Raw genomic sequence first — 21,113 nt, 5'->3', positions numbered from 1 at the left:
TGTTCCAGTCTATGCTCTGACATGTACCAGCCCTGTGACCTTGGCCAAGTTATCAGACCTTTTTGAGTCTCAATTTCCTCATCCTTAGAATAAGAATAATTTAAAAAATTTTTTACCATACTATATAGGTGTGTAAAAATTAAATAAAACAATGTATGTAAAGTATGTAACAATTATTTCCATCAAAGTAATTGCTCAGTAAATGTTCAGAGTAGTGAATGATGAACACAGAGGGTGGCAAGTCCTTCCAGAGCCTGAGGCTGACAGTCCAGGATGGATGTGAGGGTGCAGGGGAGTAAAATGTGGAAGAGCAAGGACAGCTGTGTGATCTTTGCATCAGTCCCACACTCTCTGAGCTTCAAGCTTCTCAGCTGTCTGAGCAGTTGATCCTTTCCTGAAGTTCCCTTCTTCACACACATGCTTTACAAATGATGACCATTTGGCAGGTCATTAAGCCTGGACAAAATAGTAGGCAATTCCTCTTACCCCTCTCCCTCCACCTCAAGAAAGGAGGGTGTTTCTCACAGGGAGGGTGCTGGAGCAGAAAATGGAATAGTCATGAAGGTTATGTGCCAAGATTTCATTTTGTCTTTATAACTCTTGAGATCCACAAAAGCAGGGAACTAATGCAGTTTATTCATATCGGTATCTTTAGGCCAAGGGCTGCCACATAGTGGTGGATGCTAAAAAGAGAGGAAGAGAAGGAGAGAAACTGAAAGCTGCATTTAAAAAAAAAAAAAAAGCTGCACTTTAAAAAACTGTTGTGCACAGATGATCCTATGAATCAATTCAAGATTATGATGAATATAGATTAAGTATTATAATTACTGACTACCTTTAATGTACTTTTAGGGGGGAAATTCTGAGGATAGAAACCCAACAGAGCAACCACTCATGAAGAATTCCTAGTCTGGTCACCAGGGTATAAACCCAGTTCTTTTCTCACTAAAAACTACACTTTGGGCATTTGAAATAAAAAAATAATTTTATAAAAACTTTGGAGATGGAGAAAGAGGAGATTAAAAGGAGGAAGTAAGCATAAAATAATAGAGAAAGATAAGTAAATGCCCCCCAAATAAAGCTTAGCAATATTAAAGTTTAGGGACCAGGGAAACATTGTTAAATGGACAATGAAAAGCAAAATTTGGTCAAGGAAAGACTATGCTAAGAATCAATTTCCTTACTTCTTTACATTGGCATTTTCAAGGCCCTATTTAAAACTTCCAAATTTCCCCCTTTTCCTCCCACTCGCTTTCCTTCCCACAGAGTGACAGCAAGAGGAGAATCTTTACTCTGGCATCTGTTTCTCATTTCCTTGGACTAGGTCACTTGATCTCCTTATTGCAGAAGTGTCTTGGGGTCCAGTTCTAGATTTTGACAGTTGTCTCCCTCAGCAGTTGCTCACATTAAGAGAGGAACCTGCATAATCCAGGCACACTTCACATAAACCTAAAATAGGTGCAACAAAGTATATCTGTATAACATGCAACTTTCTGCAAAGCTCCAACATTAACTTGTCACTGTGTTATAATGTATTCCTTTAGTCTCTGGTGAGAACAAATGTAAATTGCTATTTTATTGCTTTTCAAATTTTATCTTCTGTCTTTCTGGTAGTTGACCTTGTAATTTAAACTGTTCATGCTCCAGTGAGTGTTCCTGAGACACTCAGCGAGTTCATTATTAGTCCTAGTTACAGTACATCGCCAAGAAACACTCCATCACGGAGGGGCATGTCTCCCTAAAATGCAGTTCCTGTTACTGAGGGTTTACTATGTCCTTGGTGCCTTAGTAGATTTTAGAGACATTAAAAATTCACATGCTAAGTTCCCATCCCCACAGGGCTTAGAGTTTCACTGAGGCAAGTTAAGCCTCAGTGAAAATATGGTTATTTAGGGAAATATGTGATTCAGAGCACAAGTGCTGAAAGAGTTCCAAAGAGAAGAGACCATGTCTGACACAACTGACGAGTTTTCAGGGAGGAGATGAAACCTGTCTAGGCCTTGTTGGAAAAATAGATCTTGTTTGAACAGAAGGAAATGTGGAAAATGCATTATAGACAGAGAACAGCATGTTTCTGAAACCCTTGTGTGCCTGGCCCATAGTAAGTGCTAATAGGAACATCTTAAATCCTTTTTGGAATGAGGAAGGGAAGAAACAACTAATGTAAGTTTGAGGAATAAATGAGTAAATAAATGAATGAAATAGTGATTGGAACTTGAAATGCTTAGAGTGCCCGAACATGGATCCTGGGTCCCAGAGCCCCCAAATCTATCTACACCTGAGCAGACTACTCCCTGAGGGTCCTGAGCCCTCCTCCCTCCCAGACACACATACACACACACCTAGGAAGCCTTAGGAACACTGGGCACCAGTGATTCCACCACTAGCCTCTAATTTGGGCAGGGACTTGATTGCATCCAATGGGCCTTCACTGACTGGTAGTCTGAGCCTCCCTCTCACCTGCCCCCAGACGCAGATAAGGTTGGGGACTGATTTATTTGGACACTTGAATGGCCAATCTCCTGAGCCCATTCTCTAGGGTAAGCACCTGGATGTGTCACACAATTTCTCCTCTCCCACCTAAGCTGGTTCCTCGACCCAGCCTTATACCTGTTGTCTCTGCTTCCTCTATTCCCAGTCAGTCAAGCCCATGGAAGTCTGTCACTGTATCTAACACTCCACCAAACTGCTCTCACTGAGATGGCTCACAACCTCCATGTTGCTAATTTCACAGGACATACTGGTCTTTGTCATCTGACCATCCCTTCCTTTGGTTCCTCTGACACACATTCTCTTGGGTTTTGTGTCTCTCTGGCTATTTTCAGTCTCTCTTGAAGGCTCCTTATATTCACCAAATCAACATTTAGTCCCCTAGGGTTCAAAAATGAGCCTTTCTTCCTTTTACCCCGTATACATTCCCTGGAGGATATCATCACTGCCCTTTTGCTGGAGATTTACAAACCTGTGTCTCCAGCTTAGATTTCCTGTCTAAGCCTCAAACCCATATTCCCAACCACCCATTCAGTGCTCACACTAGGATGTCTTCTTGGCCCTTCAAACCCCCAAATCCAAACCTGCTTCTTTTCTAGTTTCCTAATCTCAGCAAATGATACCACGATCTTCCCTGTTCCCCTACTCAGGGAGTCATCTTTATTTCTTCTCTTTTACTTCCAACATCCAATCAATCACGGAATCCTTCTGATTCTATCTTGTACTTCTCTCACAAGTAACTACCTTTCTTTCCATCCTCACTGCCATGACCCGCCATCATTTCCCCCATGGGTTTCAGCAGTACCTCCAACATGGTCATTCTGCATCTTCTCTTGCTGCCCATCATTCTTCCAGAGAACCATTTCTAATAGGCAAATCTGATGTCACTCCTTTTTCAAAAATCATTCAGCTTCCAAACTCCTAAACATGCCTTGCTAGGCATTCATGAACCATGCCGTATCATACCCTCTCCCTGCTTTTTCTTCTCCAGCCTGATCTCCCTCTGTTCCCCAGTACTCTGTGTCCTCTATGCCCCTGGACCTATACATATGCTCTGCTCTTGAACTGGCACACTGCAGTGCTGCCCAGCCCCTGGCAGTTCTCCTGGATAACTGACTCATCCTTAGCATCTCACTTAGAAATCGGCTCCTGCAGAAACTTTTCTGTCCTTCCTCTCACCTCACCCTGAGTCATACATCTCATAACCAAGACTATCCCCTGTCATCTCATTTACCACACTGTCTATTTGCTTGTTTATTTGTCTGACTTCTCTGTTAGACTTCCATTTTTCTTCTTTTAGGGAAAGCTCTGTATTGGGTCAGGTTCCCCAAGAAGACTCTAGGATAAAAATTTGCATGCAGGTGCTTTATTTTAGGGAGGGGTTACTTTCAAGAACAAAGCCTATAGGGAGTGAAGAAACTGGAATTGGGCAAAGAGAAATTGAACCGCAGTGCAATCTCAGCAGACACCCCTGCCAATCCAACAGAGAGCTCTGGAGCTAGGATGGCCCCTCACGGTCATCCCAAATTGTGGTAGGGGTCTCAAGCCTTTGACACCACATCAACTGGTTATTGGTGATGGCTGCTTACAAGGAGTGGAAGAAACTTGGGCAGGACGTTCCATAGAATGTGCACAACTAAGAGCTAGTCCCAAAGGGGAGTCAGTGGTGAGCCCTGAGCAACCTACACCCCTGGCTTCAGACCTAAAGGGGAAAAACTCAGTGCACACCACAGCCCCCACTGCCAACATCATGTGGTGTCTCAGGGCCTGACACTCCACAGGTGCCCATTCTGCCTTCGTAGGTAAATGACTGAATGCACGATTAGATGAATTAATTAAACAGCAGAACACAAGGTTAGTTAGAGTAAATGAATTGAGATTCAGACTCTTACGAAAGGACAAAATTTTCAATCTGAAAACAGGGAACCATAGTGATCAAGAGATTGATGGTTGTAAACAGGATTTGAAAAAATAGCAAGTAGACATGTTCTGAGTATGTGAACTTGTGGCATGTGGGTGGGGGGGATGGCAGAAATGACAGCAGGGAGATGGATGGGGAGAAAGCCCAAAGTCTGGGAGGCTGCTTCTGTAACCACTGTGGTGAAGGATAGAAGGCCTGTAATAGGATATTGAGAGTGTGACCGGACAGATATGAGACCAGATAAAATGTTAAACTAATGCTTTGAAAGATATTTATGATTAGGTGTACTTGATCTCATTTATCAGTTATAAGCAGAGATTCACCACTTGAAATGTCAGGATTATAAACTGGATGTAAGTCTAGCCTTCAAAGATATTTAATATACATTTCTAAACTATAATTATTTGGGATTAATTTTGCAGATGTATTTCAAAATAGGAGATTCAGTTGTCTCACTTCTCAAGCAGCTATTAATTCAGCTCATCTCAGCTTATGCCACTGACCCTGGTTTGTTTTCAGAAACTAACAGTGAGACAATAGCTAGGGACCACACATTGCCATCACAAGATGACCTGAAGCTGGCAATGCTCAGCAATGCTGGAGGGAGTGAACGCCTCTCTGCTGCCTGCGGAGTAGCTCCGTGTTGCTACAGAGTCTGTTTTGTCCCAGGCAATAGCTAGGGAGGAGTAACAGGTAAGGAATCTTTAGCTTCTCAGAGAAAACTAACTAACATGGGTTCCAGCACCTGATTTTGCATCCAGACAATGAACATTGTGTCTGGAGTCAAGACTGAAGTGCAAAGTGTGGTGAAACAGCTCGCTAGCCTTGGCACCTAGCTTGAGTGCACGCCCACTTCCTGGAAGCTTTATGAGGGCTGCCTGATATGCATTCTCTGCAGCCTTAGGAGGAATTGGGACCTGGTTGCCACTGGTCCTGGGTTAATGAGAGAGTAGGGGCACAGAGAAAGTTTATCCTGATCGTTTCTAACTTTCCCCAAATGGCATATTTGTTGGGTACAGTGGACAAAGGAGCAAGAGGTGGCAGTGACTGGGAATACAGCCCAAAATTCCATCCTTGTTCCCATGACTGCACATTCCATGGACTCCTATCCACATTTAAGGAGTTTCCAACTCAGGATGGGGGGCGCTGGTGAGGGGTCTAGTGCTGTTAGTGGTGCTTTGGGGCCCGTGCTTTTCTTGACACTGTTCAGAGTGTGAAAGTCAGAGAGGGTTAAGCTAGGCTTCCAGATTCCCCTGAACAGATGCCAGAACGACCCACCCAGTGAATGGACCCAAGTGCTGTGTCTTGCATTGTGTAGAATTTCATCACACTTGGATGTAGTACGGCTTTGTGAGCAATCTGGCACAGCCTGCTCTGAGGGTCCTTTGGCAGCTCATTACAGGCTGACATGCTTGATTGACACACAGACTAGATGTATGAATCTCCCACCATGAAATAAACACAACCAGGACTTTAAGAAGTCACCTGTGGGTACTCAGCAACAAACTTCTAGCCTGCAATATTGTTTTGTTCATGGGAGTGAGGTTTGTGTGGAAAGTCTGATTTGAGTTACTGATACAAAACATAGAGAATGACATAATACAAGATCAGCCTTCAATGGCAATCCTGGACAACCAGAGCAATGCTTGGACATGCTTGAAGCCCACTCCAGCCAGAGTGGATGCACGATGAAATGAGGACATTGGGAAGTTAAAAACTTTTATAATTCATTATATACAAAATAAATAAGCTACAAGGACATATTGTACAGCACAGGAAATATAGCCAATATTTTATAATAACTTTAAATGGCATATAATCTACAAAAATATTGACTATGTTGTATACCTGAAACTAATATAACATTGTATATCAACTATACTTCATTAAAAAAACACTTTTACAAATCACCAAGTTAAATGCAGTGTTAAAAAAAAAAAACTAGTTCACCTTACTACAATCTTACTATATTCTAAATTTCTTTTCTTTCATGACTTTTTGGAGAAATGCATGTATTTCAGAAGCCATTGAGTGAATAAGATGGTTGAGGAAGAAGGAGTATGGTGAGACAAGAGGAGTTCTGAGGACCTTAACAAGGACGGCCCTTAGAATGGAGAGAAGGCAGAGAGAGAGACAGAAGAGGGCAAGGTAGGGGACAGGCAGCTCAGTGGAAGCACAGAGGCAGAGATGACACTGGTGTTTGGAGTACTTCAACCAGCTGAGTGCGGTGCCTCTGAGGAGCTTCCCTGAACCCCTAGGACAGGCCACCTGCTGAACCCCAAGCTGCCTCATCACCACTTTGCTGACTGTTGGGATTTTGTGCACAATTTTATTTCAAAGATGGCACTGCTGCTTTAAAAAATAAAGTCAAGCAAAATATCTAGGAAGCTTGCTTGAAATGCAGATGACTGACCCCTGCCCCTAGAGAGTGAAAGTTGAGGTGAGGCCATAGGTATAGCCTGTCTGTCTACCCAGGAGGTTCCTGACCACACCTAGTAAAACCTGGCCTCGATGGTGGTTTATTACTCATTTGCTCCATATGAATCAGTTCTGAGCGTTTGGAGGTCACACTCCCCAGTAAATAAAAATTCTTTCTTTTGCTTCTATTTTGCATTTTTTGAAGACAAATAAATATTTTCTCAAAGCCCTCTATTACTCATATTTAATAGTCTGTACATTTGAGAAAGAGATACTCAGGAGAAACAAAAGAATTATGCCTGTAGAAAAAAATGAAAAAGCGATAGAGGTGCATTTTCCCAAAGTTTATCCTTCTTCTTTCTTTTTGGAGTCGTATTTTGGAGAATAGCTATTAATGTCCATAATAATTTTTCTTTAGTAGTTTAAGATGGGTCTTAGAAACAGGTCTTAAAACTACTGTCAAGAAAATGAGGTAGGTAACAATAGGTCACGTACTACTTATAAAAGTTAAAAGATTACCCAGATATATTATTTGGGGTTCTGTGGGAACTGTCTCTGGTGTCACCTGACCTTTTCTTGAAAACTGAAGTGGTGGTGGAGAAGCAGAGGAGATGCAGGGAAACACCCACAGCTGCTCAGTGTGGACCCACAGGCCCACGGGTTGCACCCCCGGAGCTCTGGCAACGTTAACGTTACCGAGGAGCCTTTAAGGAATGCCAATGCCTAGACCTCACCCACAACAGTGAAATCAGAAAGGGAGGGCATCCGTCCCTTTTAGAAGCTCCCCAGGCAACTCTGCCAAACAGTGAGGCTGAGAGCCACAACTTTAGGGAAAGAATTGCTCTTTATGTTTATTCCTTAGCTATATGATTGATTTTAACATATATTCAATTATCTTTATGCAGGGTCTGTATAGTAAAAGGGAAATACAATGATGTACAAGGAATACAGGATGTCACTCCAATCAAAACAAAGAAGTGGCTTTCACACGTCAGAGGCAGATCTTGCCCGTGGCCCCGGTCTCTACTTAAGTCCCTCTGCTGCAGCTTCTCCAACACTTAGATCAGGTCACAAATTTTAATCTAATCTGCAGAGCATAGTAGTACACGGCCCTGGTTGGAAAACAGTTTGGAACTTCAACCTGGAAAGCCAAGGATTCATCTCCTAAACACCTGCTCCTCCCCTCAGCCCAGCCCTGGCTTTGCTACAGCTTGGAAACCCTGAGCAGGAATCTCCCCCAGCCTCCACCCCCTCCCTGGACTGGCCAGAAACAGAAAAAGCCTGAAAATGATGGATGTAGGGAAGGAGAAATGAATCAAGGTGCAAGTATGAGGAGCCAGTGAAGAGAGTCATGAAGTATTTTGGAGAAAAGCTCCTTGTGCCAAATCTCATTTTTCCTGGAGCTACCCAAGCCCAAGACACATTTCTGGAGCCAGCCAAGGAAGAGGCCCGTGGAATTTTAAGCATCTTGAAAACAAACGAAATCCAGGCCGAGGCACCCTATGTATTTGCGTGCAGGCACGATGAAACACAGTAATGATGTATTTGTTCTCTGCACTTAAAGACAAAATGACTCGTAAAACACCAAGGAAAACCCCTGAAAAAGGGAACGGCTTCCAATAACAAATAATAGTAGCTGCTATAAAACTAGCCTTGTCCAGATCTCAGGCACTGTTCTAAGTCTTTTATACACATTATTTAATCCTCCCAACAACCTACAAGGTGCATATTTTTATTATCCCCAATTTGCAGAGGAAAAACCACAGAGAGGCTGAGTAACTTTCCCAAGGTCATTCAGCGGGTTAGAGGAAGAGTTGGAGTAGGAACCCAGATGGGGCCAGTCTGCCTCACCCTTGACTCTATACTGTCTTGTGTGGTGGAAAGTTCATAAAAGACAGACACCATGAACTGTGATTTCCTTTAAGAGCTAAAAATTGCTTCCTTCAAAATAAAGTCTATCCAACAATTACAGGCTTTCACAAGAAAGTATGTTCAGGGCAACTGAGTGTGGCAGATCACGGGGATTAACTTGAGTTCTCTTTAATTTGTATATTGTTTTCAATATAAGTCGTTTGCAGACTTGGAAACTCTATTGTTAGTAACAAATGACTTGCACCAGTGCTGACAGCCCTTTGCAACACCCCAGCGGGTTGTGACACCACCGTTGTGGGAACCACCAGCCTGGAAAATAGGCCTAAGCAGAAAGATATTTATGTGACTGAGTCGGAAAAGGCAGCTGGAAGGTGCGTGAAACTAGACATCAGCAGTTTGTGTCAGGCCTCCCAGCTTAGTGCCTTTCTGGAAAAGTGGGCAAGAATAGTAGCTGGCGGAGGCGCAAACATCTCCCATTGTTGTCACCGAGGCCATAGAGAGAAGCTCTGGGGCACCCTGCGCCTGCCAAGATTAAAGAGTAAAAGTCCCAGAAGCCACAGCATTTACTGTATAAGATCAAATCACTCCTGGCTGAGAATTCTCCCCTTTGAAACAGCAAATGACAGGCCCTGGGGGAGGAATGAGCCACTTCTCCTGGGACACCTGGAGGCTTCCCCGTGGGAATTTTGGTCTCTTGACAGCCCAGGTCAGCTAGGTGACTTTGGTTATGAGTTCATCTGTAACAGCCCCATTTATCCTCCCTTCTCCCCCAAAAGATCTAGCCTAAGAAATATTATTATATTCATTCAACAGGTGGAGAAATGGAGGTTCTGTGGAGGTCTTGAAGTGTATCTGTAAATTCTCTGACACTCTTGCCTTCAAGAAGAGGGATCTACATTCCCTCCCATGGAACATAGGAAGGACTTCCCACCACCTCCACAGAAACAGTGAGGTGTGCTGGGTCACAAAAGGCCATTGACTTCTACTTGTCACTTTACTGGGAAAAGTACCCTTTGTGTAAGAAGTCCAGCTGCCCTGAAGCCACCATGCTGGAGAGTCCAGGGGATCACACTGTGACGGGGAGAGGCGCCCAAAGAACCCCGGATGTTCCAGTCCCTGGTTGTTTAGGATTCCCCAGGCTGGCCCCAGATGTACAAATGGAGTAGAGTTCAAGAAAACTAGAGCCAGCCACTGTGTGAGGGTAACAGCAAAAGGACCCAAAACTGCCTCGCTGGGCCCCATCAACCCCCAAACAGTGAAAGATAATAAAAGCTCGTTTGTTTTATGCCACTAAGTTTGGAGTGATTTGCTATGCAGCAGGCTCTAAGAGAAGTCACTTTCCAAGATCACTCAGGAGCTTCCCAGTGGAGCTGGGGCTGGAATCAGTTCATTCCATTCAGTGCAGAATTAACCAGACAGCTGTGGGCCCTGAGGACCAGACAAGAACAAGGTACCAAGCCCTCTGCATTCTGGGTCTCCTCCTTCCGCCTCCTCCTCTAGGCAGCTCCTCCTGGCTGGAGGTGGGTGGGGTGGATGAGCCCCACCACTGCTGGTTTCTAAAAGGAACTGGCTCCAGTGCACTCTGGCTATTTCTCTGCACCATGCTGTGTGCAGGTGGCTTCTGGCACCAAGAGATGCCAAGCCTGCTGCCAGCTTTGGCTTTCCCTCTCATCCTTCTCTGATGAGTTGGTTGGCTGTGTTTGCAGCTGAAGGCAGACAGCATTGCAAAGGTAGGTGGGAACCATACAGCCTGCCTATGGAGTGTAGCTTGGCTCTGATGAATTATGCCCAGTCCCTGGTTTCACATTTGGCTGGATCTGCAGGAAATATATGTGTGTTCTGGGCCCCAGCTGATCTTTTAATCTAGCTTCTGTTCTAAGGTAAACATTCTCTGTTAAAATTGTAAATATTCACCTGCTTCTTTCAGATAGATTGGTAAAAGGGCATAAAATAGATAAAAATCATTTTTACTCGTAATGAGCTCAGGGCTGCTGGGTAGCCAGCATTCACCCAGCATCCTAAGATTGTCTTGCAAGGTGGGAGCATTTACATAGAAAACCACAGGAATGGTGTCCTCTAGAGTACAGCAGTGCTGTGGTATTACAGGCTGGGCAAAAAGTAAGTAATCTTTCTCATTTATGGGATACATATCTACATATATAGATATTTATATGTTTTTTTTTTAAAATCCACATGTTTCATGAATTAAATCAACAAATATTGACTAAATATTGATTTGATTAAATATAAATAATGAGAACTAGCTTATTTTTGCCTATCATAAAATAAAAGTCCAATTGAAAGATTCATTGCCAAATTAATATTTCTGCCATTTAGGTTTCCTTTAATCAAGGAATTCCTGTACATAAAGAAGAAAGGTAGGGGAGGAAAGGGAGCCTCAAAGGCTTTGTTGTCAGGGCCATTTTACTGTCCTGGCACCTCTTCTCTTGGGAGGTCTTCTCCCCCCAGGGGTCTATTCAGCTCCCCGAAAAGTCAACCCATTGTGGCCCAGGCTCTTCTGCTTGTGCAAACAGGCTGCTGCAGGCTCACTCCTCACCTGCTGGTCTTTTAAACTCAGGCTCCCCACCCTACTTCGGGCCTGCTTTATGGAGCACCACTCCTGCATCTCCATCCTCCTCAAGAACTGGCCACTGTGGCTGCCACAGGTTCTGCCCTGCTCCTGCTGGAACATGGCTCTTTCTGCCCCAAAGTGGTAATTCTGACAAATGAATAGCCTGGCCTCTCAGGGGGATAGAAAGAAACCAGTATATAGTGAGTACCTTCTAAACGCCAAGCACATGTCCAGCCACTCTCTCTCCTAGCTGTCCTAGGATTAATCTTTTGCAGAGGGGGTGACAGGAACTTACTTTGCCCTTGGCAAGAGCCAGACCTCAAACTCAACTCTGGCTGAATCAGAAGTCCCTGCTTCCCATATATCCAGAGGAAACTCTATTTAGAAAAGATACATGCACCCCAGTGTTCATAGCAGCACTATTTACAATAGCCAGGGCATGGAAGCAACATACCTGTCCCTCAACAGATAGCTGGATACAGAAGGTGTGGTATATATATAAACAATGGAATACTACTTAGGCATCAAAAAGAATAAAATAAGCCCATTTGCAGCCACATGGATGGACCTGGAGATTGTCATACTAAGTGAAGTAAGCCAGAAAGAAAAGAAAAACACCATATGATAGCACTCACATGTGGAATCTAAAAAAATGACACAAATGAATTTATTTACAAAACAGAAACAGATTCACAGACATAGAAAACAAACTTACAGTTACCAGGGGAGGGAGAAGGGTGGGGTGGAGGGATAAAGTGGGAGTTCAAAATTTGCAGATACTAACTACTATACATAAAATAAACAAGGTCCTGCTGTATAGCACAGGGAACTATATTCAATACCTTGTAATAGCCTATAATTTGAAAGAATATGAAAAGGAATATATATATATGTATAACTGAATCACTATGCTATATACCAGAAATTAACACAACACTATAAACCAACTATACCTGTTAAAAAAAATAAAAAGTCCATGCTTCCCAGAGACTTGCTGTCTCTATGTTCCCTGATGGAATCTTTTCTTGTAAATGGTCATACCTCATGGTGTCATGAAAGTAATTAGAACTCCCTCAAGAGCTAGGTTAAGCCTGATTCAGAGAACACGGTTCTGGCCACCATGCTCCTCCCATATGGTCCCTAAACTGGCCCTGGACCCAGACTCTATCCACTCTACTCGTTACTCGGCACTTTTCTGGGGGTCTGCAGCAACTGCCCACGGCCCCTCCCCGAGTGTGTCTTCAGCCTGAGCTCTAAGGCTGATATCTCCACCAATGAACCTCCAGTTTCTCCAAGGGCCTAGGTGCCCTGAGAACACAGGACCCCTGGTGGCCTTCCTAGTAATAGCGACCTTTTCATCCCTGGTACTGGTAGTTCTTGCTGCCCACCCCCACAATTAGGATGTGTCCCACACTTCTCAAGTTGTAGGGGTCCCCTTTCTTGCTTTGGTCAAAAAGGGAGCTGCAGAGCTCTGATGTCTGTGCCTGCTGCCCAGCTCCACAACTGGGGCCACCTTCCTGTGAGGGTGGTGAGACAAAGGAGGAAAACAGCCCCAAATACTGGGCTTTCTTCCATTTGTGACTTTTCTCTCCAACCTACCTTCTATTACTTACTTTTCAGACTCCTCCAGTGGTTGGGGTTTTTGTGTTGGTTTTAGCCATAATTAGTGAGAGAGAGGGATACTCTAGAGGGCGGCTTTGCCTTGGCCGGCAATGGCAGTGGCCGTAATATTTAACACCTAATCATGATTGAATTCTATATCCAACTCGCATCTCCCCGACCTTCCCTCTTCAGGAAGGCTTTCACAAATGCTGAGTAAGTGGGAATTTCAGAGACGTTGTGGGAATCTGACTTCTGTTTTTGCTGGGAGAGGTGCTGAGAACTTCTTTGTGGAAGCAGGGCGGGGGAGTGTTGTCTGTGAGTCCCCCTGTGGCTCCTTTATAAATTGGTAGCTTCAACCTCCCACAAGTCATAATGATCCAGTGTCCCATCCAGTACTCATATGTGTTTTTAAGTGTTTATGTTCACATTCTGGAAATACACGACTACTCCCATCATTGCCTGTAATACTTGGTCTAACTGTTGGTTTATTTGTCCATTCCCTTCTTGAGGGTCCTTGAGGGCAAAGAATTCATCACTGTCCTCTGAGCTCCTTCCACTTTCTGGCACATAGCAGGAATGTGATCATTTTTTTAAACTGTCTGACTTTGCCTTAAAATTGACTTTCAGATTCCTGGCATGAGTGCCAGCATTTTTCTTGTCTGTTAACCATGTCTGATAATAATAATCCATCACACATCTCTGAGAACTTTCCTATAATCACAGACTCTCATCCCTGAGAGAGGGGAGTTTCACAAGCATCAGCATCCTGGAGCTGGCAGACGTGGTGGCACTGAATCTTCTCCACTTCAGACTCAGGTAAACTAAAGCATGGAGGAGCCAGGTGTCCTTCTGCTCAACCTAAAGTTATTCATTACCATGAAGAAGTTGAAATGGAGAATCTGAGTCAACATAGACTCCTGCTGGCAGTTCTGATCTCAGCTGCCCTCGGCTGCCTAGCAGACAGCTCAGTATACACTTACAAGCACTCATCTTTACTTTTGCATTAAGATCTCACTTAAGAATAGGTTTTCTGGCTTCCTTTGTGTCCCTGGCTGCATTAATAACCAAATGTGTGGTGTGCCCTACTCCACTGACATCACTGGGCTTCCCCACTGCATATCATTTTTATCCTATTGTGGAACAAAAGCCCTAAAAATATTTTTTACTTAAAAAAATTTACATTCTGCTGGCTTATGAGTGCAAGGCAATTTTATGCTATTTTTCAAGTCTTTTACATACTTGGAGAGCTTGGCCTTCAAGAGGGATCAGCAAGATGTCACATCAGCCATTCACCTCCATGTTCTAAATTGAGCGCCTGCCCTGTCGAGCTGAATGCTACATTTATCAGATCACTGGGAACAGCTCCACACCCGCAGGAGCTACACTGAACCTCTCACACACCTCACACTGTCACAAAATTGCCTCAGATAGGGATTTGATTTCCTCCAGAGCATTTTAAATGCCAGCAAATGGGCACTAGTAAACAAGTAAACAGGAAATGCTACAAAGAAAGGCCTGTGCCCTGGACTTCTGCTTGATGCTAATTCTGTGCACGAGCCGACCCAGCGGGGAAATCCACAGTCTGGACAGCAGAAACCTGAACGTCCGCACAAGGAAGCAGAATCCACTCAAGTCTGCCAGGGAGCCCGGCAGCTGTGGGAAAAAGTGTCTCTGCAGCTCCCCACTTCTTACTGTGGGGACAGAAAGCAGAGGGTCCTCTGTGGGCTGGAACCTGGGTGCCTGCTTCCCCTTCCCTCTCCACTGTTGCACCAGCAGAGACTGGTTCCCCGCCCCTAAGTTCAGCCTGCCCTGCCCCCCTCCCAGGCCTACACCAACCCTGAGGACGCTTGAGACAAGAAGAGCGGGGTAATTCACTTGGTCAGTAATTTTTGAAACAATTCTTGAGATGATCTTTGGATCCTAAGTTCTTTGACTGCAGGGTATGTATCTTGTTTTCTCTCACAGTAGTTACAGGGCCCTTATTCTCAGCCAGCTATTCTTCACCCTTCAATTCCTTCATCACCTGGTCCCAAATACTCCTGGGTCCCTAACTTTCTAGATCTCCAGTTCTGTCTCCCCCTTAAATGACTCCCATCTAGTTTGGTTTTGCTTTGATTGTATCAGTGAATCAGACAGACCTGAGCCTAATTTCCAGCCTTGCCTCTCTCTAGCTGAGGGACCTTAGGAAGACACTTGACATCTCTGAGACCCAAGTTTCTCATCTGTGAAATGCTACTAAGTCGTTCTAAAGACTAAACAGATAATGTATAAAGTGACAGTACAGAGTAGGCCTATAAATCATAGATGATTATGATGATGATGAGTAATTTTAGTAATATCTACCTGTCCATTTCCTCCAGGTCTGTTGGCCTGGTTTCCAGTCTCCTCCAGAATCACCTTTCTTAATCACACAGCACTGTAGCCGTAAGTTAAAGAATCATTCCTTGGCCCAGCTCTCACATGCAGATTTATTCTTCACTTTCATCTAAATTTGGTAGTCATCCATGGATTACTGGTCCTACCCAAATTACTTCTCCTTTTTCTCTGCCTGACCTGTCCTTTTATTTCCTAAGTCTATAATTTATTTACAAGGGAGAGCAAACTTGCACAATATAAACTCTGCTTCACTCAAAGGTGAATTATAATACCTTGTATTATTCAGTAAATGACTGGATGTTGATTGTTTTGTGCCTTTCATCTACTAAAACAGTGGACTAAATGGTTTGAATACTCTAGAAGTAGATTGTTCTATTTTCTCTACCTAACTGATGAGCTCTTTGGGTCAGAACAGATATTCACACTATTAAAACTACGTTCTATGGTTTTGTGGGGGTAACCAATAATGATAAAGTTTTTATTGTCTTTGGATTTGAGTTAGTTCACATTTACCTCTGAGGTGGGAAGACTTTAATGGTGCTGCCACATGGAGCATCAGACAGAGGTTAGATAGAGATGGACTTTATACTGAGCCTCAAAAGCAATGACTCCTTACCTGGGCACTAGAATCATGACTGCATTAGTAGCATGGAGTCATCAATCTATGACTCCAGTATGGCTACTTAATCAACTTGATGAAGATAATCAAGGTATAGTTAAAATGATTGGGCACACATAGAGAAAGAAATGTACAAAGTTCACTCTAGCATTAATTTGAGCAAAGGTATTTGCAACAAACCATAGGCATTCTATTCCCATTTCCCCTCCCACTAAAGGAGAGGATAGTTCTTTTCAAGTAGGGCTTGCTCATCTCCTTTCTTTCTGCATGGTGCACGTCATTCACGTCCCATATAGCTCTAAGCTGGATGCATTCTTTGTGTCAAAACTATTTTTAATTACTGTATGATCATCAAATTTCAAATTTAAAGAAAAGATTTTCTATGCTATGCATTGGTAACAGGCTCTCTCCTTTCTCCTCTTTTCTTTCTTCCTTCCTGCCTTTCTCCTCTACCCTCCACATTTCTTTCTTCTTCTCACTTTCCTTCTTTTTATGAGACATAGGCTGTTAAGTAGGTGTTGTAGGTTGAATTATGTCTTCCCAAAATTCATATGTTGGAGTCCCAACCCTCAGTACCTCAGAACGTGACTGTATTTGGAGAAACAGTCTATCAAGAGGTAATTAAGGTAAAGCGGGGTCATTAGGGTGGTCCCTAATCCAGCATGAATCTTCATACTGAACATCTCATACTGAAGAAGAAAAGATTAGGGCACAGAAACATACAGAGGGAAGACCATGTGAAGAAAATGGGAAAAGATGGCTGCCTGCAAGCCCAGGAGAGAGGGCTCAGAAGTCAAGCCTGCCAAAACCTTGATCTCAGACATTTAGTCTCCAGAACTGTGGGACAACAAGTTTCTGTTGTTTAGCCCACCCAGTCTGCAGTACTTAGTTATGGCAGCTCTAGCAAACGGATACAATAGATGTTCCCCAGGGGTCATCTCTGTGTGTCATTTCAGTGCTCTGTGTTCTGATGAATAGTGTTTGTCATCTTCCTTTGTGTGTAGAAATGGGTCTCCAATGGGCAAATGCAGAGTCAGTATTAAAAACCTACTATGATCTTGGGTCTTAGAGGATTTAGTCGCAGTGATAAGATAACACACATCAAGCTAATGTAAAGTACAGCTAATAAAATATCAAATGTGATGTGTGGAACAAGAAGCCTCACAGTGGTTCAGGGAAAGTTCATATTAAGTGGCCAAGAAAGGCTTCAACGTGGAAAGATTTGGGCTGGGTTTTCAAATGTGGGTAGGATTTGGTAGAGGAGAGGGTGGAGAAAAAGGAGAAAATATTATGAGTCAAATGTGAACACATTCTGAAGACAGAGCAAAATCTTCTGGTTGCATTTGCTTAGGTGAGCAATGGGAGATGAGACTGGAAAGGTAGCCTGGGACTGCGCTGTGCAAGGTCTGCAGTGCCAAGTAAAGATATTTTCCCTGTAAAGAGTGGGAAGCAGTCAAGTTTTGAGTAGAAATGTAGCCTGATATATGGCAGCCAGTATTTAGGAAGATTAGTCTGTGATGAAATGAAAGGTGGTGCAAAGGGAGGAAATGCTGGAGAGAAGGTAGGTACAAGGTGAGAAGTTCCTCTCGTTGTCCTTTTACAAAGTGAAAGGGAATCTAATGAGGATTGTGTATCTGAGAAGAAAAGGAAAGGACAATTCAGAGACCAACAGGAGCTCACTCCCAACAAGGGTAGAGGAGAGTAAGGTGACTGAATTTTCAAGTTTTGATTAAAAAGTCAAGATTAGCCATTATTATTTCCATTTTATTGATGGAAACACCAAAGCACAGTAGATTTGCCTATGAGTATTCAAATTATTTAAGCCAACATAAACAAAAGTTCCTACTCATTTGTCCTCATTGGTAGGTAGCCTCTATCACACTGTCTACTGCCATGATCTCACTTAAAAAATATTATTAAAATTTCCCTTCCCAAATAACTCATATCTTTATTTTTGCCATCTATTTAAGCCTTCATTCGTATTCTCACTGGCTCCTTTACCCTCAAAACATCACATCTATCATTTTTCATTTTATCAGAAGCACATGGAAGTGGTGATGATTCCTTCAGGAAAAATGTATTAGCTGCAGGTACCACAAAATAGCTTTTTAGTAAACACCTACTTTAAAGACTCTATGATGGCACTTAATCTCCTAAGTAGCCTGTGGGATAGACAGTATTATCCTCATTTTATAATGATTAAACGGATGTTTATACGGATTAAATTGTGTAAGGTCACATGGCTAGTAAGTGGCAGAACCAGGGTTCCAACCCAGGTCTGCCTGATCCCACGCCCACGCTTCTGTAGCGTGACCATTGCTGATAGAGATGAAAGGATCAAGAAGACAATTTGCCAGGGTTTTTAGGCTAGTTCTTCACTGTTACCACTATTTGTGTTCTTAGAGTACTCGAGATTTTTTTCCCCCATCTTTTAAACATTGGGTTGTTTGTCTTACTATGAGTGGCAAGAATTCTTTGTAAATGTTGGACACAAGTTCTTTCACATGTATATATTTAAAAAATATTTTTAGAGTAGTTTTAGGTTCATGGCAACATTGAGAGGAGGATAGAGTTTCCCAGTTACCCCTGTACCTATGCAAGCATACATCGCCTCCCTCATTACCAACACCCCCCACCAGGATGGAATATTTATTACAATTGATGAATCTACATTGACACATCATAATCATCCTAAGTCCACAGTTTATATTAGGGCTCACTCTTGATATTGTACATTGTATGGGTTTGGACAAATATATAATGACTTATATCAATAATTACAGTATCATACAGAGTATTTTCATTGCTCTACAAATCCTCTGCACTTCACTTTTTCATCCCTCCTTCCCACCCCTTTACCCTTGGCAACTACTGAACTTTTTACTGGATCTATAGTTTTGCCTTTTCCAGAATGTCATATTGTTGGAATTATATAGTAAGTAACTTTTTAAAGATTGGCTTCTTTCACTTAGAAATACAAATTTAAGCTTCCTTCATGTCTTTTCACGTCTCAGTAGCTTATTTTTTTTCTAGCACTGAATAATATTCCATTCTCTGCATGTATTGTTGGTTATTTATCCATTCATCTACTGAAGGACATCTTGGTTGCTTTCAGGTTTTGGCAACTATGAATAAAACTGCTATAAACATCCATGTACAGGGTTTTGCGTGGACATAAGTTTTCAGCTCCTTTGGGTAAATACCAAGTAGTATGATTGCTGAATCATATGATAAGAGTCATATGGTAAGAGTATGTTTAGTTTTGTAAGGAATTGTCAAACTGTCTTCCAAGGTGACTACCATTTTGCATCCCCAGCAGCAATAAATGAGTCCTTGTTGCTCCACATCCTCACCAGCATTTGGTGGTGTCAGTGTTCTGGACTTTGGCTTCTGGGAATTCTTTTAACTGTGTATGGTTAGACACACAGACAGGGAAATGACTGTCAAGAAGAAAGAAGTTTACTCACAGTTCCCAAGAGGAGGGGCACGCCATGCTACACCACATGAGGAAGCAAGACCCATCAGGAGACAGGGAGGTTGGGGGAATGTGAGCAAGATGCTTGGTGGTAGTTTCTGTAGGAAGGAACAGGCAAGCAAGGTAAATAATTTTAGGACTGGCTAATTTGAAAATTTTCGGCAGGCTCTGGGGTAAAGGGGTTGTCCCTAGTTGTCTGGTACCTGGCCCTAGGGTGATTAGGGCAGGTAGATAATGGCCTGGAATCTGACAGCATAAATTAAGAGTTTGGGATTAACATATACACGCATTATTATACATAAAATATATAAACAACAAGGACCTACTGTATAGCACAGGGAATTATATTCAATACTTTATAATAACCTGTAATTGAAAAGAATCTAAAAAATAATATATATATGTATACCTGAATCACTTTGCTGTACACTTGAAACTAATACATTATTGTAAATAAACTATACTACAATTTTTAAAAAAATTATTTATAAAAAAGGTGATGAGGGTATGAGCTGCATATGAAAGGTGTGCTTACAGTAGTTTGTGACCTCTAGGGACTAGCTAACTCTGGCAGGAGCAGTCCCTTCCAGGTCAGCAAGTCTCCAGATGTCAAAGCATCAAAATATAGAAAATAAAAATCATGGTTAATACACTGTCCTTACCACTGCTCCTTCTGTCACCAGCCATGTAAGAAGTGCTTACAAAGTACTTAACTGAGTTAAACTGGATTGAATTTGGGGTCTAAGTGTGTTATTAAAAACAAAACAAAACAAAACAAAACACCAACATAAACTGGGAGGCTTGCCTTGCAAACATACTAAATGGAGACTTCCTTACTTCTCAAGTGACTGACAGCATATGCTGCTAGACAGTCTACTTGCTACCCATTTTCACTTTCGTTTTTCAACAATGAATATTTTCATTATTTCATTTATCTCCTAAAATCTCTTATGAAGATAGATGTCTCTAAAACTCCAGCACTTACATATTTCCTACATGAATCTAAAAGCTTCTGCTGGTTTCACATTTTTGTATGTTTTAAACTGTTTTTCTTTTCTCCTCCCCCTGAAGTAAAGGTGTTAGTGCCAATGAGCCATTCCCAGATCATGGTCTTTTAAGAGCCAAAAGGCCTTGGAGATCATCTAACCTAGAGTGAATTGCCTGCAAGAGAGGCATTCTGCTGGTCAGGTAAGAGAGAAGTAATTGCAAACAGAAAAGATAGGTATCTATCATGAAAGAATAGATTCCATCTAAGCAATACTGTAATATACTCAGTTTTTTTTTTTTTAATTTCAAGACCCCATTGATTTTCCTTATTTGCCCAGTTCTGGTTCTCCATGGAAACCATGAGTGTGTGATCTGTTAGTATATATAAATTCATTCTGAAAACATTTACTAAGTGCCTGTGAGAGCCAGGCACCTAGCTAGGTCTTGGGCATGCAAAGAAATGGCTTTCCTATTAAAGCATGTTTTGTGCCCCTAGGGAAAATTGTCAGCTGCAGAGCCCACTGGAATCCCCAGGAAAAATAAGATGTAATCTAGGTGACAAGGTCTAATCTCTTCTATTGTGCTTAGTCTAATTTCACTTTCCTAGAGGGGGTCCTGTGCAGAGGCCTCTCACCTGACATGAAGGATCAGAGTTCCCAGCGTGGAACCGCTGCACCTAGCACCTCAGCTCAGGGACTGTGTGCAGAAGCGCCACAGACAACAGTACAAGTGAAGATGGCGGCAGCTGCCGAGCCGCGTGCAGAGACGCTGCACCTCGGGC

General features: G+C 42.7%; 1 long non-coding RNA gene across 1 annotated transcript; it reads right to left on the bottom strand.

Moving 5' to 3' along the window:
• Positions 1-621: 621 nt before the first annotated feature.
• LOC140697552 (uncharacterized) lies at positions 622-21,097 on the bottom strand. Its single transcript, XR_012074701.1, has 3 exons — positions 20,967-21,097; positions 19,338-19,443; positions 622-683 (listed from the first exon to the last, which is right to left on the bottom strand). It is a non-coding gene; the product is annotated as an uncharacterized lncRNA (long non-coding RNA).
• Between the last annotated feature and the right edge of the window lie 16 nt (positions 21,098-21,113).

Source organism: Vicugna pacos, chromosome 7, assembly GCF_048564905.1.
Source record: "Vicugna pacos chromosome 7, VicPac4, whole genome shotgun sequence".
Taxonomy (NCBI): Eukaryota; Metazoa; Chordata; class Mammalia; order Artiodactyla; family Camelidae; genus Vicugna; species Vicugna pacos.
Note: the sequence above shows the minus strand (reverse complement) of the source record. Positions and strands in the feature narration are given on the sequence as shown.